Source organism: Numida meleagris, chromosome 2 (genome assembly GCF_002078875.1).
Source record: "Numida meleagris isolate 19003 breed g44 Domestic line chromosome 2, NumMel1.0, whole genome shotgun sequence".
NCBI classification, from domain to species: Eukaryota; Metazoa; Chordata; class Aves; order Galliformes; family Numididae; genus Numida; species Numida meleagris.
The window spans coordinates 110,350,347-110,368,443 of record NC_034410.1 but is presented as its reverse complement, the minus strand read 5'-3'; the positions used below and the strand labels follow the sequence as shown (position 1 = coordinate 110,368,443).

Genomic DNA, 18,097 nt, shown 5'->3' with positions numbered 1-18,097 from the left:
TACCCTTTTCCCCTTTCCCCTTTTCCTGGGACGTGGGCCCGTGGGTCCCCCGTCCCCTTCGTCACAGAATCGGGCCTAGCGCCCGTAAACCGTTGACAGTAAGAATGCTCTTCTACAGTTACTGCATTTGCTAAATTCTGAAATTAATAGAACGGTGTATTTATACACTTCAATCATGTGAATAGCAATAGAAAACACCAGACAAACAATTCAAAACAGGCAGAGTTCACGTCAACATGCAGTTTGTCTCCCTACCTTCCTGTCCCACCTGGACAGCAGCTCCTCGTGCTCAAAGCACGGTACTGGGCACCACACTGCTGTCTTACAGCCCTGCAATGCCACTGCAGAATTACACTGTGATATCTGGCTGCAAAGTAAGCTTACTGCCATTAGTAGCATTTGGTTAGTATGGATTGCAATGATAGAGGATGCAGTGAAACGTACACTGGAGGTGGAGCACATGCATCTGATTTCAAGCATGGGCTAGGTGCCTTATATAAAGCCCTTTCAGCAACAGTGATGCAGAAGTAATATAGAAAATAAATGAGCTGATTCCAACAATTGAAACAGAATCATTTGACACCTTCATAGCAGTTCACAGATAATTAAAGTTCAGAGAAAAAAACTCTTATTAAACCTAGAATTGATGGGGTACAGGGCTTCTCCTGGTGCATATGGCCTCTTGCATTTTAGGCCAAGCATTGATACTGCTGTTTAGCCAGCTAAGCATGAGTTAATTCAGCTTCTATGTTCCCAGAGTGTCTAATTCTCTAGCCTAGTCTTTAGGAAAAGCACTTAGAAATGGATCAAATACAAGGTGAGCATCCACACAAACGTCTCTGCATATGCCTCTTCACAAGTGGCATGGATTCTACTCCGAAATGCCCCATGGCCCCACTGGTCCCCTACTGGGCACCAGAACCATGAGCAGGGGTACCTGCAGGGCAAAGGCATGAAAACAAGCCCGGGAAGCAACATGTGCTTTCACCATCACGCTACAGACAAGCCAACTGTGAACTGCCCAAGATGTGAGGAGATGCTAGGTGAAGTATGCTTCAGAAGCCACCACACTCCACATTCTCCACATTCTTACAAAGATCCCCCCTAGGTCAGTATTATACCCTGGCTTCAGTCCAGTGTCTGATTTCCTACTTTACAGAAAATAAACCATTATCTCCTGGCCTCAAGTGAGACCTCCTTAATTTTTCATTCACATTCAGAATGTACTCACACTACTTCCCTTTATCTTCGATCCCTCCAGATCCCTGTAACAAGACAGGTGGTTGAGAAGAGTAAGCCACTGGCAGAATTTTGCATTTTTATTACATTTAGGGGAAGGCATGCTGCAATAATCTTGTTCCATCTCATCAGCATTCCCGTTCTTTAGCATATTTTCTGAATAAAGCCTATGCAGGCAAATTAGCACGGTGATATTTCACATAGTTCTTGGTCTTTATGGTTCATTCTCTCACTTGCTAATGCTTCCTGTCAGTTGCCAGGCTCCTAGATCAGTAAAGGGTAATTTGCACATCTGCCTACTGTAGCAGCTGTCTTTTGAAAATTAGGATGGATGGCTTCACAACCCATCAGAGCAGCCTGAAGATGTCAAACCAGGAGGTTTTTAGGATAAAGTGGATTTCAAACATCAGAAAGTCCAAAAGAGAGCATTTGATTTTTTTTTCTTGTGGAACTTTGAAATATCACTTTCAAAGCTCCCTCTCCACTAACGACAGCCCAAAGAAAATCCAAGAAAGGCCTGCAGCAAATTTTTGCCCCAAGTCCTCCTACTTTTACATTTGCTGAGTGAAAGACATGTGCCTATTTGTGTGCATTTCTGCAATTGCACATTTTCATTCATTTTAAGACAAAAAATAGATTGCATACAATAATCTGTTACTATTCAGATAGCAGAACACTGTTATGACTGGTAGCAGGCTTGCTGTTTTTGGCTTTAGGAGGTTTTTTCCCCCTCCTCTTCCTGTGAGAGGAAAGATTTTCCCAAAGGATTTAAGTGATTTCATAAAACAAATGTAAAAACAAAGACACTTTTGTCTGAAGACTGCAAGTTTTGTTTTAAGGGGAAGGGACGGAGAGGGAAGGAAGAGAGAAATGACACTGATCATCTTCCAATTAAACAGAAAAAAAGCAGATTTCATTCCAAAAATAGAAACCTTTTGATAGCACAAGCTCAGTATAATAAGGAGGTTATAAAAAAAAAAAAGAGAGAGAGAGAAATCAAATTAAGATTTGTTTCTAAATATACACATCTTGCTTAAGACAATCACCAGTGAATACCTCAAATCATTATAGCAAAGATCAGAGGAAAACATTCTCTCTCCAAATTCAACTGCTTACACTGTGCATTCCTATTTGCTCTGCTTCATTAGAGTCAGTTTCTTTCCCATACAGTCTACCAAACAGGAAGAAAGGAGGGGAAAAAAAAAGGCTCAAATGTGTGGTTTTAAATACACAAAAGATTTGTGGGATTCACTTCAGCTACAACTGCTGAAGCTTAACCTAATATGCATCATTTAATTTGCTCAATTAGGACCCAATACTATAGTGGGAATAATCCCCTGAACTTGCACAGCAAACATCAGGACAACAGTAACAATAAATAAAGGACAAACTAATGAAAGCATCAGAAAGCCTTCAGCAAAATTTGTGTTGTGGTCTTGCAAGAAAAACCCAAGTGAGCAGACCTTCACATCTGCAAATGTTCCCCATGCATTTACACAAACACACTGCAGAAATTTCATGTGTTACAGAACTGAGATTCTGGTTTCTCACTGGTAGACATTAGTCAATGAAATTAGTTTAATTTATCATTAAGATCCTAAACATTGTATGAAGTTCTATCATGTAGTGAAATCCCACAGCCAGAAATGACCTTCAGTGAGAAAATAACACATGTCCAAATTAAGTGAAAGCATTCCATAAATTCCCATTCACGCTGACTACCACTTAATTCGGTATTGTCACTCACCGCAGTTATCGTTCAACACATAGAACTAACTCACTGGGAGCAGCAATATCACAGCTCAGAAAGGCAAAACAACATAGATAATAGGAATCTTGCAGTTAAACACAACACAGAAATGACACACTTCACATTTTAATTACTCATACCTACATGACTGACTTAGAAATGTTGGTATTAAACTTCACTTTTGACTTTTCCCAAACATAGTCTCATAGAGGTACATGCATACATAAAAAGTGACAAGGTGCTCTTATTTGAGAGAGAAAAACAAGTCCAAACTACTGAGGGTGGACAGTAGAAATAACAGTGGCAAACAGATCACAAAAGCACTATATAAGTATGCATGTGTGTATATATATATATATATACACACACACACACACACACATTTAGAAATGCATGTTATCATCTCAAGGATTGCTCACCCAACCGTTATTCAAACAATTCTCCTACACTCTAGTTTAAGCTGCACATACATACATACATACATGCGCCAGCACGCACAAGAGAAACAGTTTCATTTCTACTGGTCCACTGACCTCCCTGGGTAGCACACATTGATTAAGCTGTCAAATAGAAAAGGACAACAACATACAAAGGTCATTCTGAATCCAAAGGTCTGAGTCCACTCATGAATTTGGGTAGTTATTTAAGACAGACTTGCCTAACACTGTATAGAGGTACTGGAGAAAGAACAATGTTGCTATCAGTGGCCCATTCACAAGGAAAGGAAGCTTCTTCAGCTCCCATTTGCGCAAGGAAAAGAAACAGAAAAACACCAGGTGGAAATCTGAAAGAAAGGTGCCAGTGAGCACTGGAAGGCTGCGGAACAATCTTTCTTTCCCCTTTCTTCTTCCCGCAATTCTTTTCTTTCCCTTTGCTTTGCTTGTGAACTACACGTATTGCCATGTAATCGGCAGATGCTCGCACCTAAAAGGTTCTCCCGCAGTTTGCTGCAAGGTTCTGCTTTGTTCCTTCCCCACTGTACCCACTCTTTATTCAGACATGTCCTTCTAAATAGTGCAACCCCAACCAGCTAATAGCTATCCCACAGTTACATCACAGTGATGAATAAAACATGAGCTTTCCAATTTAATTCGAACACGCGTTAATACGCATACTGAGTTCAAGTGTATTGCAAGCAATTCTGTCATTTTCCCTTTTCACCAGTTTGCTCATTCACAGTCTTTCCGTAACTCTCATTCTGTCAGTCACAGCCTCTCTTGTATTCTTCCACTTGTGCATGCTCCAGGTTTTACCTCCGTCTCTTTAAACCACTCTCCCCTTGCTCCAATGCATTTCTCTGCTTCCCAGTCTGACTATGCTTGCCATGAACACAGTAGCAACAATATTCCCTTCCACTTGCTTGAGCTGCAGACAATACTGGATATGGCTATTACCTTCCCTGACCAATAAAGTCTTAAAACATTTCCTCCCATTTCTTAATGCAGAGTTTTCCAACACCTCAAGTTTGTAACAGGAAATTATTGGAGTGATTCTGCTTTAAAGAACTCAACAAAGCAACAGGAGATCTGCGCTCAGCTCTCTGATTTGCTGGAGGCTGTCCAAACTTAGGTTGAATCTCTCCTTTATAAAATAACTCCTGAAATAATAACTTACCCACCTTATCCATTAGCATTCGGAACTTGAAGGCTGTCAAATAAAAGACAGTACACAAATGGGAAGCATAGCCCCAGTCTCACCTTTTTTAATGATATACTCATCACTCGTATAAAAGAGCAACAAGAGCAAGTGGAAAAAAAAAAATCACAGCAAGTGAATAGCATAATATATGCTAAAAGCTACCAAGACAATACATTCAACTTTCCCTGGAATTGTTAAATTATTCTTTTGATGGCTCAACACAATCTTTCCACGTTTATTTCCTATGGGGGATGCCAACTCATTGAGCTCATTACACAGCTTCTCTTGAGAAGAGGAAAAAAAAAGGAAAAAACACATGTATTTAAAGCAAACATTAAAATTTGAACTATTAAATTTTCAGTAAACTACAGTGGAAAGGAGTTTACAGCTGGATTACTTCTAAGGAAGCTACACACCTGCCTTATATATTCAAACAAACAGACATAAAACAGTATCAAGACACTGATCTTGCTTTGATGTTCAAACATTCTCAAAGCATCTTACTTTTTTTAAATGATTCTTCTAAAGATGCATCCGCACCAATGACATAGATTCTTCCTCCTTTTTAAAGAGTCCTCTTGAAGCTTCCAGAAGCCAGACTGTGTTTACAAAGCCCAGCCACAGAAGAGCTTACAAATGGGTAAGCCCCAATGCTCTAGTGGAGATCAAAGTCAACATGGTGCGGCCTTCAAATCCTATGTGCCATCGTTAAGCTTTCCGTGAGGCACACGCCCTCTGTTCATACCAGACAAGCCTTCAGCTGAAGGGAAGCCCTGAACAAAGCGTGTGAGCTGCCATGCCTCATGCTTCAGGGTGTTCCTGGCAACTGGGCCTCCTTGGCCTTTGTGTGGCTCAGCACAGAGGACAGATGTAAGCACCCACTCAGCAGAAGAAGATGGTCCTTACTTATTTACGTGTTTATCAGCCATCCTGAGCTCCAGCCTGTTCTTCCATTTTCTGTCCCATGCATATTAATTTGTGATTATCTTTAATATTTTATGACTTATACTTCATTCCATTATACACTAAAAAAAGAAAAAGCAGCAGCTACTAATGGCACAGATAGGAATTTTATTCGTTAAAAATTCCATTCACCATCACGTGACTGGACTACATTTACTCTCATCCCCCAAAAATTAAAAAAAAAAATATCAGCCTATCTGCTCATGATGCTTCTTTCATGGAAGTATCTTCTATTTCTGTTGATTTGCACCAAGGATTGAAGCACCACGCTTAAGGAGTTTGAGTTACCTGAGCACACAAACTTAAACACAAACTACGACTTACCACACGAACAGGTGGGAGGGTATCCAAAATCTGATAGTTGGGAAACTCATTCTGATCTTCAAAGTACATGTACTCTTAACATTCATTCAACAAGTCATCCAGTCATCCTCCTGTATGACAAGCTTTTAATCAACAATTACAGATGAACTTCAGTTTATGACCTTTCCTGTTCTCTAAAAATCCGCCCCAGGGAATTTCTAAGCAGCTGCTATCCTCCTGTCTGTCTTAACTAAGGGATAAAAGCCAGCATAGCTTCAGTTTTAGTCTCCATTTAAATCCAGACTGTTCGTGCCCATCATCTTTGTAGTCTGGATGCCCCTCTAAATGTTCCACCAGAATTGTATCTTCTCTGTACACAAGTGACCAGAACTGTGTACAATATTTGACATGAAATCTCCCCAGTGCCTTGCATAATAACTTGCCTATCTCCACTGAAGAGATCTTGGTGTCCATCACATTTGCTTTCATTTTGTGTCCAGCATCGGTCATCCCTGTCTGACTACAGCATGTAGGCCTTTTCCTGCAGGCCTGTTTTAAGGGATGACTTCCTAGCTGATAGCAGATGCGCTGTTAATAATCACTCAGCAGATAATCTCACTTTCAGAGCTATTTAACTTCCTCTCATTCCTACTGCTTCAGTCATCGTGGATATTCAAGTCTTCCTGTGCAACAATCCAACCTTCCTCAATGCTGACTATGCTCCCTTACTATGCCTCATCAGCAATCACCCTTTTCACAGGTTAATCTCAGCTGGTATGAAGGAAAGATGACCAGCCCCCAGCAATACCTACCCCAAGCAGCAACTCTATCCATGCAGCCAGAGTCACAATTTATTTTTTGGTGTCTCCCTAAGCTTTCTCACCATTTTTTAGCCAATCCTCATATTTCCACTTCAGTTATTTTCAGTGTAGCACCGCTGAACTGAAGTTTTCTATTCCTTTTGTTGACAACATTCAGTATTTATCCAGTAATAATACATCTTTAGTCTTCCATGACCTAATTGTGGCAAATCCATGATGCATTTTATCCTGTTTTCCACTTATCTTTGTGTATTTAATTACTTTTTCCATTCCAAATTTGTTCTAAATCCCTGAATATTATTAAGACCAGAGCAGGAAGTGTGAATAGATTTCATTCTTCTCGCCTTATAAAAAAACATAAGCGTAATTCTTTTGCTTTATTGCTATCACAGCCACTACATCCAATTTGACAGACAACAAACAACTTTTTTTTTTTTTTTTACCTGGCTCCAACATTCTGTGCCACCCTTTTCAGAGTCCTACAGCAGAGACTCTTTGCTTCCTTTGCTTGACAGCATTAAATCTTGAAAGAAGCATTACGACATTTATTTTTATTTGTTTGTCACGCTGCCTTTCTCCCATATTCAAATCCTCATTTCTATAGGAAACTGGCCATAACTGGCTAATTTTGGAGTTGTTAAAAGTCACGTATCCTTCAACTACAGCCTGGTCCTCACAGTATCAAACCCAACTTCCCTTCCTCCCACCTTTTCATGTTAAATTTCTTCACAATTTAGCATTTGGAAATACATGTTATTCCTGCAGTTTCTGCCCACTGACAGTCAATCCCTTCCTTTGCTTCATTTCTTACAGGCTTTCTGGTAACCTGCGGTATCTTTTTCAAGATTCTCACTCTTGCAGCAAGGTCTGCAGCCCCCCTTGGCAAACTTTTCCTCCTGCTTAAAATGCAGATTCTGAGTAAATGTTGTACCTTTCATTTGAGGCAATCCAGTATATTTTTCCCCACCAAATTTGTAGACCTGCAGGTCTTCAGCCCAGTGGACTTCACAAACCAGTTCCTCTAACTTCTCAGAACTTGCCATTCTGAAATAAAAGCACTTCGCAGCTGACATGTCTATCCCTCATTTTAATTCACAATTAACTTGTGGCTAATCAACACATGTGCCTTGTGGAACAGAGCTGTAATCCAGCAATGGAAAGCAAGATGCAGTGTCAGCCACAGAGAGACCAGAGACATTCCAGAACAAGAGTTCAAAGATATGACATCCAGCTCTGGGCAGAGCGTGCATACAAGCCTTAGTTCACTGCACATTCCACTACAGTTAATGGGCAAAAGATATCCCATGATAATTAGATTGGATATCAATTAGTACAATGAACTATGCAACCACTTTTAGAAGCATACTTAAAAAAGGAAGACTTTTGTGCATTATGCTTTTGCATGTTAGCACCATATCTCAAATAGGTTCTGTAGCTCTGAGCAACCAAAACATGATTATAGAGCCATGTTTCATAACTTCACACACTTTTACCAAATTAAATGAAAGTCACTCCTCCAGATTTTGGAGTATAATGTGAACTTTTAGGAGAAAACAATATCACACCCGCTGCAAAACCACACCTGTACGGAGCCCCTCCAGTAACAACCTGAAGTGCCACCAGCCCCAACGTGCAGGGAGAGAGAGCACGGATGGCCATGAGCTGCAGCAGGACATGGGAAGACCCACTCTAGCAAAGTGACAGCAAGTAGGCTCTATATGTGCCTGGAAAACATCACTCCCTTCTTAGCTTTGACTCGTGACACAGTTTTTCCTCATTATCTACAGAGATGTCCTGGCACAAGGGCAGCTCAGGGCTATCAGCTCCATCAAGGCAATAAATCACCCAAAAGGCACATTCCTGGTATACCTGCACCTACACCACAGAGCTGTGAGGAGAGCACAGGCACCTGCTTGTTACCTCCTGCTTGCAGAGGCAGTACCCACAGATGGAAAATTCAATACTGTACCATGAAACATCAAATGTCATAGTTAATTATGGACCTATATAAATGGGATGTCTATCAGAGCCAGCATACAGCTCTCACAGTCCCCAAGCACACCACAGCAAACACCAGCCACCATCCTCACAGAGACTACCAGTGATCCTTCATCTACCTCTCTTAGCCCCCATCACCAGACGCAGTCTCACCAGCTCACACTGAAGCTTTGCAGAAGCAGAGTACTTGTCCACTCTCACAACAGAGGAGCACAGTTTTCAAAAACTGTAATCTCTTCATCACACACTAGTGAATAGGGTGCCATTTTTTTTGCTCCAGAAGTGCTCAGAAGTGTTTTGTTAATTCTAAGCCAGTTGTGTGCTGGGGTGGTATGGATTACACTGACCTTTTTAGAGCTCCAAACTTTTTTAAATAAGTAGGACACAACGTGAGACACAAGGCACACTGTACGCCCACAGTGTGCCATGCACCAAGAACTAGCAGGCACTACGGGCAGAACCAACAACAAGCTGCTCTGTAAAGCATGGTTCTTATGGCACATGAATATGGATGTGAAATGAAAGCACTAGCTCTAACCCAGTACCATATTAAATCAAGAGATGCATTTTACAGAGGAGCGAAGTTGAACTGCAAAGTGACCTCTGCAAAGCCACCCAGCAAATCAGTAGCAGATTTAGAAAACAGAGCATTTACAGCCAGTGATAAAAGGTCTACGCTAAAGATAAAAGGTCTACACTACAGATAAAAGTCATCTTCCTGCTTAAAAACACAATAGCACTGTCATTTTAAGCACAAAGGATGTTCCACCCGTAAGTATCTGAACACAGTAACTGTAGATTTTAAATACAAGCACGGATCAGCATGCAAATCACCCTAACTCAGGTCTGAGTGAATTAACACCACGATGGCATGGGAGACGTTGATGCACCCAGGCCAGGTCTTTTGAAAGTTTTAACCTCCTCTATTGTATACGGTGCCATACACGCTGGACCACAGAAACAGCTCCATTTCTTACCCTAATTGAGAGATGCATCGCCGGGTAAGGGCAGGCGGAGTAGGGGCCGTATAAGCCAGTTACCTCTGGACAAGCCTCCTCCCTGGCCGTACGTTCCCCCCGGCTCAGCTCCGCGCCGGGAGCCACAGACCGCCCCGCTCGGGCAGCGCGGTGACAGAGGCGCAGCAACACCATGTGCTCGGCCCCATCCCCGCGCAGGGGCGTCCTGGGGGAGGAAGTTCCCACTCCTCACCGACCCGGGAAAATAACCGGGAGCAGCTAACCCGGCCAGTCCTCCCAGCTGCTTTCTCCTGGGCCATATGTTTTCCCCTGACATTAGCGAGGAATTTCAAACCGCTTCGCCCGCCTCGCCGCCGGATCCCCGAGGGAGCGGGCACGGAACCGGCTCCGCTTCCCCGCGGCGCCCAGCCGGCGGGTCCGCCCGCCCCCTCCCCACCGGGCAGGGCAGCTCCCACCGCAGCGCCCAGTGAGATGAGCTCCCCGCCCGCCCTCCGCCGCGGGGGGTCGGCAGCAAGAGGGGGAGCGGCTCCGGGGCGGCGGCGCGGCGCTGAGCCCCGGGCCCCACCGCGCCCGCCCAACCCAGAGCTGCGGCCCGGCTCCGCGTTGTGCCCCGCCGCTCTTACCGTCCTCGCCGGCGCGGCGCGGCGCGGAGCCTCCCGCTGAGGAGCGAGGCGAAGCCGCGGAGAAAAGCCGGGAGCCGGGGCCGAGAAAGCCGCCGCCGCCGCCAGCGGGAGGAGGAGGAGGAGGGGGCGGAGGATCGGCTGCGGAGGGGAGGAGACGGGGGGCGGGCGAGCCGAGGGGCTGGCGGCCGCGCGGCCGGCGCTTCCTCCCGACGCGCCGCTGAGTGGGGCCGGGCCGGGGCGTGGGGCCCTCCCAACGCCGTCAGGCGCGGGTCTGTGCGGGCTCGCCCCTCGCCGTGCTCGCACCGCACGGAGCGGCCCCGCTGCCACCGCCGCCTTTGTTCGGCCGAGGCGCGGCCGGGGGTGGGGGCGGCGGGCCGGGCACTGAGCCCTGAGCCCCGCCCGGGGCTGCTCCCTCGGCCGCGGACGACACGGCATTACCGATGTTAATTTGGGTCTGCGATGAAAGCCCCGCTTACCTGTGCCAAGCGCTGCTCGGCATCCAGCGTTGAAGTCAGCCCACGCGCAGCGCCTCGGCTGCCTGTTTATGCCTGGGGAGCTGGCTGGCGACTGCTCTCTTAAATTAACTTGTGGGGTTCTTCCCTTCTCTCATTCTTTTTTTTTTTTTTTTTTTTTTTTAATTGCAGAGGGTAAAAGAGACTGGGAAGACTGTTTTCTTAGCATTCTGTTCTTGGCAGCCGCCAAGAACTATAAAACTGATTTCAGATATACCTTTATCCCATTTGTCTGAGTGCGTGGGTTTTCTTTCAAACATTGACACTCAGTCACCAGGAAAGGGATTATCCTGCTCTGCTGTGCACTGGTGTGGCCTCACCTCGAGCACTGGGTGCAGGTTTGGGCTGCAGAGAGGACAAAGAAAGCATGCCCGGGAAGGGGCAATAGTGTGAGGAGCAGCTGAGGTCCCTTGGTTTGTTCAGCCCGGAGCAGAGGAGGCTGAGGGGAGGCCTCAGTGGCGGCCTGCAGCTCCTCATTCGAGGAATGGAGGGGCAGCACTGAGTTCTGCTCGCTGGTGACAGTGACAGGGCCCTAGGGAATGAGGTGGAGCAGCATCAGGGGAGGATCAGGTTGGATATCTGGAAGAAGTTTTTCACCAGAGGGTGGTGGGCATGGAATAGGCTCCCCAGGACAGTGGTCACGGCCCCAAGCTGCTGGAGCTCAAGGTGTGTTTGGACAACACTCTCAGTTATAGGATTTTAATTATTGGTGATCTTCCGTGGAACCAGGATTTGGAATCAATGATCCTTGGGGGCCCTTCCAAGTTGGGATGTTCCATGGTTCTGTTATTTGCCCATTGCTGTACGTACCCAGTTGCTTACTGAGCTCTAAGCGCCTTGCAAAAGCAAACCTTTCACATCTCTCTGTTGCTTGTTCTGTAACACCACTCCAACATTTCTTCCCCTGATTTCAGCTCATCAGTTTGAGTACTCACGTCAACACAGGCTGTCCCTTCACACCAATTACAATAGTAGAAAGGGAAGGATTTTCCCCTGTCCGCTTCACACTGAAAAGAAGCTTAGAAACTCTTGTATGAGGTCTTCTCCAAAGGGCAGTTGGACTTCAGTCATCTGGACGGAAGTGGTTCAACCTACAGGACCATCTACGGAGTAACCTTTTAATGAACTGTTGACAAACCAGAACTAGACTATACCAGGTTGTTAGAACCAGGGGGGCTCCGTGGCAGCTTTCCTTAAAAGCTCTTTTCCCTGATGTTCAGTAGTAGCCCCGTAGAGCTCCAGCAGTTCCATGATTCCACCTGGAAGTCCTTGATGCTTGCCCAGAGCACAGTGGCTTCTGCTTCACTTTGGTGCAAGGGTCAGGACAGCTTAAGGTTTTTGGTGCCAAGCTGTTCATATTGTTTAGCACCAACCAGCCAATATGACATGCTATTCCTGGTCAAAACAGAGGCCTACCAGTACTTCAATTCCAGGACAACATAGAAACATTTGTCAAACAGCGCTTTTGTTGCGTGCGCCCTTCCTAATGAAACAAAAGCTATGGAGCTCTTTCTTACAGTACTGACTGTTAACGTTTTCGCACCCGTTCATCACATGATGGATAGCTTTATTAAATTATGCCACACTGCAGCTGCTGCCTCTGGGAAGAAGCATGGAATAATACAATTAATATCTCACCCTTTAATTTTAATATGGCTATTAAAATATTCATTCTCACCATCAAGATTGGTGACAGCTTCTGTCTCAGACAGATGACCATCCCATAAAAGCACTGCCTGAAGTTCCCCACCTGCAAGGCAAGCCATAGACCCAAGTTAATCATGAGCACCCAGGGACTTCATCATGTTCCAAGTCATTTTAATGAAACCAGCACTCTGAACCCAGGATGACATTTGAGGGCACCATAAATGGTTATCCTTGCACACAGAGATTTGTACTTGTACGTAGCCTCTATGTACAAGTGGTATCTGAGGCAAGGACTAACTCTATGAACATGCATGTACCTGATTAAGCTCATCTAATTCAGTAAGGAGTAAAATAAAATGTGCATAAGAAACGGTTGTCTGGAACTAAGTTAGGAGCCTTTGGAGGTGGACACAAAATTATCCAGTTCCAGACTTATTTCTTCTTTACACTTAACCTAAGAACGGATGATTACAAAATGAATTCATCTTGTTGGTCCATTAAAATGTTTCACAACCTACAAAAGGTTCTGAAATAAGGAGTTTTAAAAATCCAGCTACTGATCATAACTGTCTTCCTAGGCCTGAATTCTTACAAGACCAAGAATAAAGCGTTTGTCACTCTGATCAGCAGGTTTACTTGGAAACAGCTGACACTGCTTAAAATAAAATTCTGTTAATTAACACAGGTTCTCAAGGTCATGTTGTAACACAGTGCAACCCACAGTGCAGACAAGCTCTGTCCACCCAAACAATGGGTTGCTTTTATTCGTGCTCCTTCTACCTGCCATCAGCAGTGAGTCTGCATCTCACTGCTGCTTCTGAACCTTCAGCCTGCTCGTGTTCAAAGGGAATTTTGATTGCACTTTGGCTTAAAAGTGCTGTTTGCAAAGCAGCAAGCAGAGGGAGGAAGCAGTCACCTGCTGTAAGGACAGCCAGGGTTAAATGAGCTCATTTCCCTCTGGTTAGCTCTCTGGGCCTGGCTGCGGGATGTTTGGGTTTTGGATCTGGTCTGCTTGTGTAAACACAAGCATAATGATCAAAATACATTTCAACATGAAGACTGCTGCCTGGATTACTGCCGCTATTAGTCCCGGCAGTTTAACTACTGCACAGTGCAGCTCTCCTCTCTGCCCCATGCACATGTAGGATGTATTCACTGTGCATCACAGTCCACAGACCAGAAGGGGTGACCTGAAATCAGCAGCATCCTGCAGCAGCTGCACCAACATGTTTTTTAGTGTACTTGTTCTGGGTTAAATCCACGAGTGAAGTATGTGTGTGCTGTCCGATCCCATCATGGTCCACCTCCTCTACCCATGCAGTTCCCTCAACTACACCAGCTGAAGTAGAGTCCAGACAGCTGAGAACACCACAGCTTCAGCTATCGCAGTTTGCGCATCACTGAGCTGTACATGCACATTCAACAACCGTGTCCTGGGCTGCATCCAAACAAGTGTGGCCAGCAGGTTGAGGGAGGTGATCCTGCCCCTCTACTCCATGCTGGTGAGACCTCACCTGGAGTACAGCATCCAGATGCAGAGCCCTCAGTACAGGAGAGGCATGGACCTATTGGAGCACATCCAAAGGAGAGCCACAAAAATGATCCAAGGGGAGGAACACCTCTCCTATGAGGACAGGCTGAGAGAACTGAGGCTGTTCAACCTGGAGAAGAGAAGCCTCTGGAGACCTGATAGTGGCCTTTCAGTATCTAATGGGGGGCTGTAAGACTCCTTAGCAGGGTCTGTTGTGATAGGACAAAGGGAAATGGTTTCAAACTAAAAAGAGAGGAGATTCAGATTGGCTATAAGGAAAAAGTTCGTTTTACAATAAGGGTAGTGAGGCACTGGAACAAGTTGCCCAGAGCAGAGGTGGATGCCTGTCATGGTTTTATGATTTTTCTTATCGGTATTCCACATCATAACATCATGTAGTGCACTGGGAGCTAAAGAGTTAACGCTCCAGTTCCATGGTCAGTTCCGGGTACCTGGCTCTCCGAAGAGGAGAACTACATACCCCAGAGAACTTTTCGTTGTTCTGTTTCTGTTTTCTATTCAGAAAGAAAGATAAAACTGTTCACAGGTCACGAGACGCTCTCTTTTCCCTTTCTGCTCATCCCAGCAGCATCTGTGCTCTCTAGTTGTCTCGCCTCCAGCGTTAGAGTAAGGCCTTCCATTTTTGGACACTCTCTCTCTCATTTTATTTGATTTATTTGCTTCAATTCCAATTATGTTGTATTATATCGTATTATATTTTGTTATCTTGCATTCCGATATCTTTTTTAGTAAATTAGCTTTCCTCCTCAGACCATTGCCACTGTTTTGTTTTTAAGCCCATCTCCCCACCCTTTCCCCTTTTCCTCTTTCCTCTTTTCTGGGGCGTGGGTCCGTGAGTCCCCCCACCCCACTGCTCACAGAACCAGGCCAAACCAGCCCATAAACTGCTGACAGTGCCCTGCCCCTGGAGACATTCAAGATCAGACTGGACCAGGATCTGAGCAACCTGATCTAGATGCAGGTGTCCCTGTTCATTGCAGGGGAGTTGGATTAGATGGTCTTTAGAGGTCCCTTCCAACTCAAACGATTCTGTGATTCTAAATCCCACTGACTAGTGTTTCATAAAGCAAGACTGAATTCTGCACGTCTGATCCCCAAAACACACAGCTGCTCACACTAACAAGGTGGCATAAGACCCAATAGTCCTGTATTTGAACAGTGGGTAGTACTTTTTTAATTTAATAAGCTCTGTATAAAATATTTACATGGCTTTATCAGCATGCTATTGGGGCCTTATTTGGAATTGAGGTAATGGTAAAGGAGAGGTGTGAGTCACACTCACCCATTCTCTTGGTGTTCAGAAGCCACTGTGTCAAGCAAGAAGCAAGGACTAAAGCCCCTCTCAGCTCCCTGAAGCTCAGCACTACACAGGAGGACTCGTTGTCTCAGTCACTGCATTTTCCCCATCAACTTGAACATGGCTATATTTAGGATACAGCACAAGGCATTCATTTTCTTCTCAGTTTTCTCTGTGCTCACCTTGGGCATTTCCTACAAGGCTGTTACAGCTGCGTTTACTCTTCAGTTTCAGGAGGTGTGTGGAGGTAACCCCAGCCAAAACAGAAGAACCAAAAGGTGTGAGGATATGACTACATCACTTGACATATTGCCTCAACCCATGCAAGCAGGGAAATAAAGAGGTGGCTGCTCCTTTTCCCTGCATACACAGGGCCATTAAAGCTGAGCCAGACAGATATCAGTTCTTTAATTACGCTTGTCCTTTGCAATGCCCCAGGAAAATTGTTACAAGAAATACCATACCATTGCCCAAGAACAAATGAGATATGATTTTAAACACCCTTTATTACTAACATTGCATAAGCATTCTAACAATCAAATCTAACAGTTTGTTATCATAGATGCAATCCTTTTGGCATAGCAGCAGCAAGATGAATAGCATGTCATATCTGTTCTCAGCAAATAGCTGCTTGCCTTTGTAAATAAAACTGTCAGGACTCATTCTCCATACACATTTGCAAATTACATCCATTGGCTATGTATCTTGCAGCTTATTTAATATGCTGGCAGAGGAATGTTACCCACATATCCCTGTCACTGCCAAGGAGCAGGCACCTTGGGAGCTATGGCTTGAATCCACCCATGCTTCATACAGACCCCTGCTGAGAAGCCTGCTCATTATCTAGTTTACAAACATTCCAACCTAGCATGGAAATGCACTCCAAGAGTGTTTGCTTTGATTACTCCATTAAACAAGGATCACATAACCTCAGAGGAAGTGATTATATAGTTATTTTAGTCCTAAACCTGTTATGGAGAGTAAGAAACTCTAATCAGTATCTGTGAACGTCCTTCTTGCTTTCTGTGTGTACCCGTCATTGCTTTGCACTATCAATGGGTACTTTGCTACACTATACGAGGAAGGAGGTATGTGACACCTAGCCAGTCAGCCTGCTGTGCAGAGCACAGCCATGCCTCCTCATCCCTGTGTCAGCTTCCTGCAGGAGTTCACTTCAACTCTTTGTCTCATTTTAACTGTGTGATAGGTAACAATATTGCTTATTTCCCAGAGAAAGAGAGAGAACTAGTTCAGGTGTGCCCTATGCTCTAGGAATACAGAGTAAGCTATGAGCTCTATATAATTTCAGGGGGCTTCCTTTGGCTTTTTGAAGTTTATTTCTTCTGCGTAATACATGAAGAAGACAAAATTGATCATCAATGGCATTTTTAAAAGTAAGAATTCCCTTTTTATAACTTTTATATTGCAAAAGTGTCTGCATCTCTTTCATAGTAATATCTGAAGCAGATAGTATCTTCTGGAGAAGAGGAGGTTCAGGGGAGACCTTATCACTCTCTACAACTCCCTGAAAGGAGGTTGTAACAAAGTGGGAGTCGGCCTCTTCTCCCAGGTGATGGTCTCAGGTTGCACCAGAGGAGGCTCAGGTTGGATATTAGGAAAAAATTCTTCTCTGAAAGTGTTGATGTATTGGAACAGGCTGCCCAGGGAGGTGGTGGAGTCACTGTCTCTGAAAGCGTTCAAGAAATGTGTGGATGTGGCACCGAGGGATGTGGTTAGTGGGCATGGTGGGGATGCTGATGGCCGGACTGGATGATCTCAGTGCTCTTTTCCAGCCTTTATGATTCTATGATCTTAAAACATTGATATGTGAAGTGCTGCAATTTTGTTTATATCTCTTACAAAGTAGGCCCATTTTTCACATGAAACTATCTATCATGCTAATTTTGACATTTTTCATTAGTGATACGTAATAAACTAATGTCATTTCAACAGAGAGTTCTAATTAGTTGCCAGTAACACAGCATAGTCCTTTGTAATTAAAAATTCTGTGTGTGAGGAGAACTGCCTTGTTCTCATTACAGGGCCTAAAACCACAGAGCATCGCATTTCTTGTTATTCTACCAGAGGAATGTACAAGCACAGTAATGACTGCATTAGGGAATGGCACATAACAACAGAATCAATAACAGATATAAAATGTGATGACACTAAACTGCAAAGAAAAATTTGTCCATAGGAAACCTCCCTCCTGCTTTTATTATTACCCCCCCAGTGCAGCTCTCTGGCAATGACACAGCTCTCTAGCACCCAGACAAGCATCTCATCTAATGGCAGTGGTGGGGAGTGGTGGCGTTGAGGGAGAGCTGGATCAGAGTGGGAGATGAGAAAGATCCAGCAGTTCCTACAGCAGGCCATAAACACCGTGGGAGAGGCTCTATGGGAGTTGTTTGTCGCCTGTTGCATGGCTTTCTCTTTTAATTACCAGAAGCTGTAACATCCAAGATGAGCAGAGGTTGGACAATGCTGTCAAGTGTGACTGGGCTACAGTGCAGATGTAAAAGCATGAATGAAAGTAGATGCTGTGAGTTCTGATTTCAGGTTCACATCATTGCTAAAGTAGGTCTGGTTTTATTTTACATCTTGAGGTGAAGCTCTGAAGCAACATGGGAAATAGCACAGAGCACACCTCGAGGATCAAACATGTCTTGGATTGATAAAGCATTGATCCAGGCAGCACTGTTTGCTTTTTTGGAAAAAAAAATATATTCTTGCTGTAGCCCTTTCTAGAGATGTCTTATTTTTTTTGTCAGAAAAGA

The 18,097-nt window shown here is 44.5% G+C and overlaps 1 protein-coding gene across 6 annotated transcripts in view; it reads right to left on the bottom strand.

The window, feature by feature from the left end:
- The window catches only part of FAM110B (family with sequence similarity 110 member B), a 105,768-nt gene extending 94,885 nt beyond the window's left edge, over positions 1-10,883 (bottom strand). For 2 of the 6 annotated variants that reach the window (XM_021387838.1, XM_021387841.1), the window contains exon 1: positions 10,313-10,585. The gene's annotated coding sequence lies outside the window, so the exon portion shown is untranslated. Of the gene's footprint in view, positions 1-9,689; positions 10,029-10,312; positions 10,616-10,788 lie in introns of those variants that run through there. The other 4 variants (XR_002435382.1, XR_002435383.1, XM_021387839.1 and 1 more) reach the window with 4 other exon arrangements.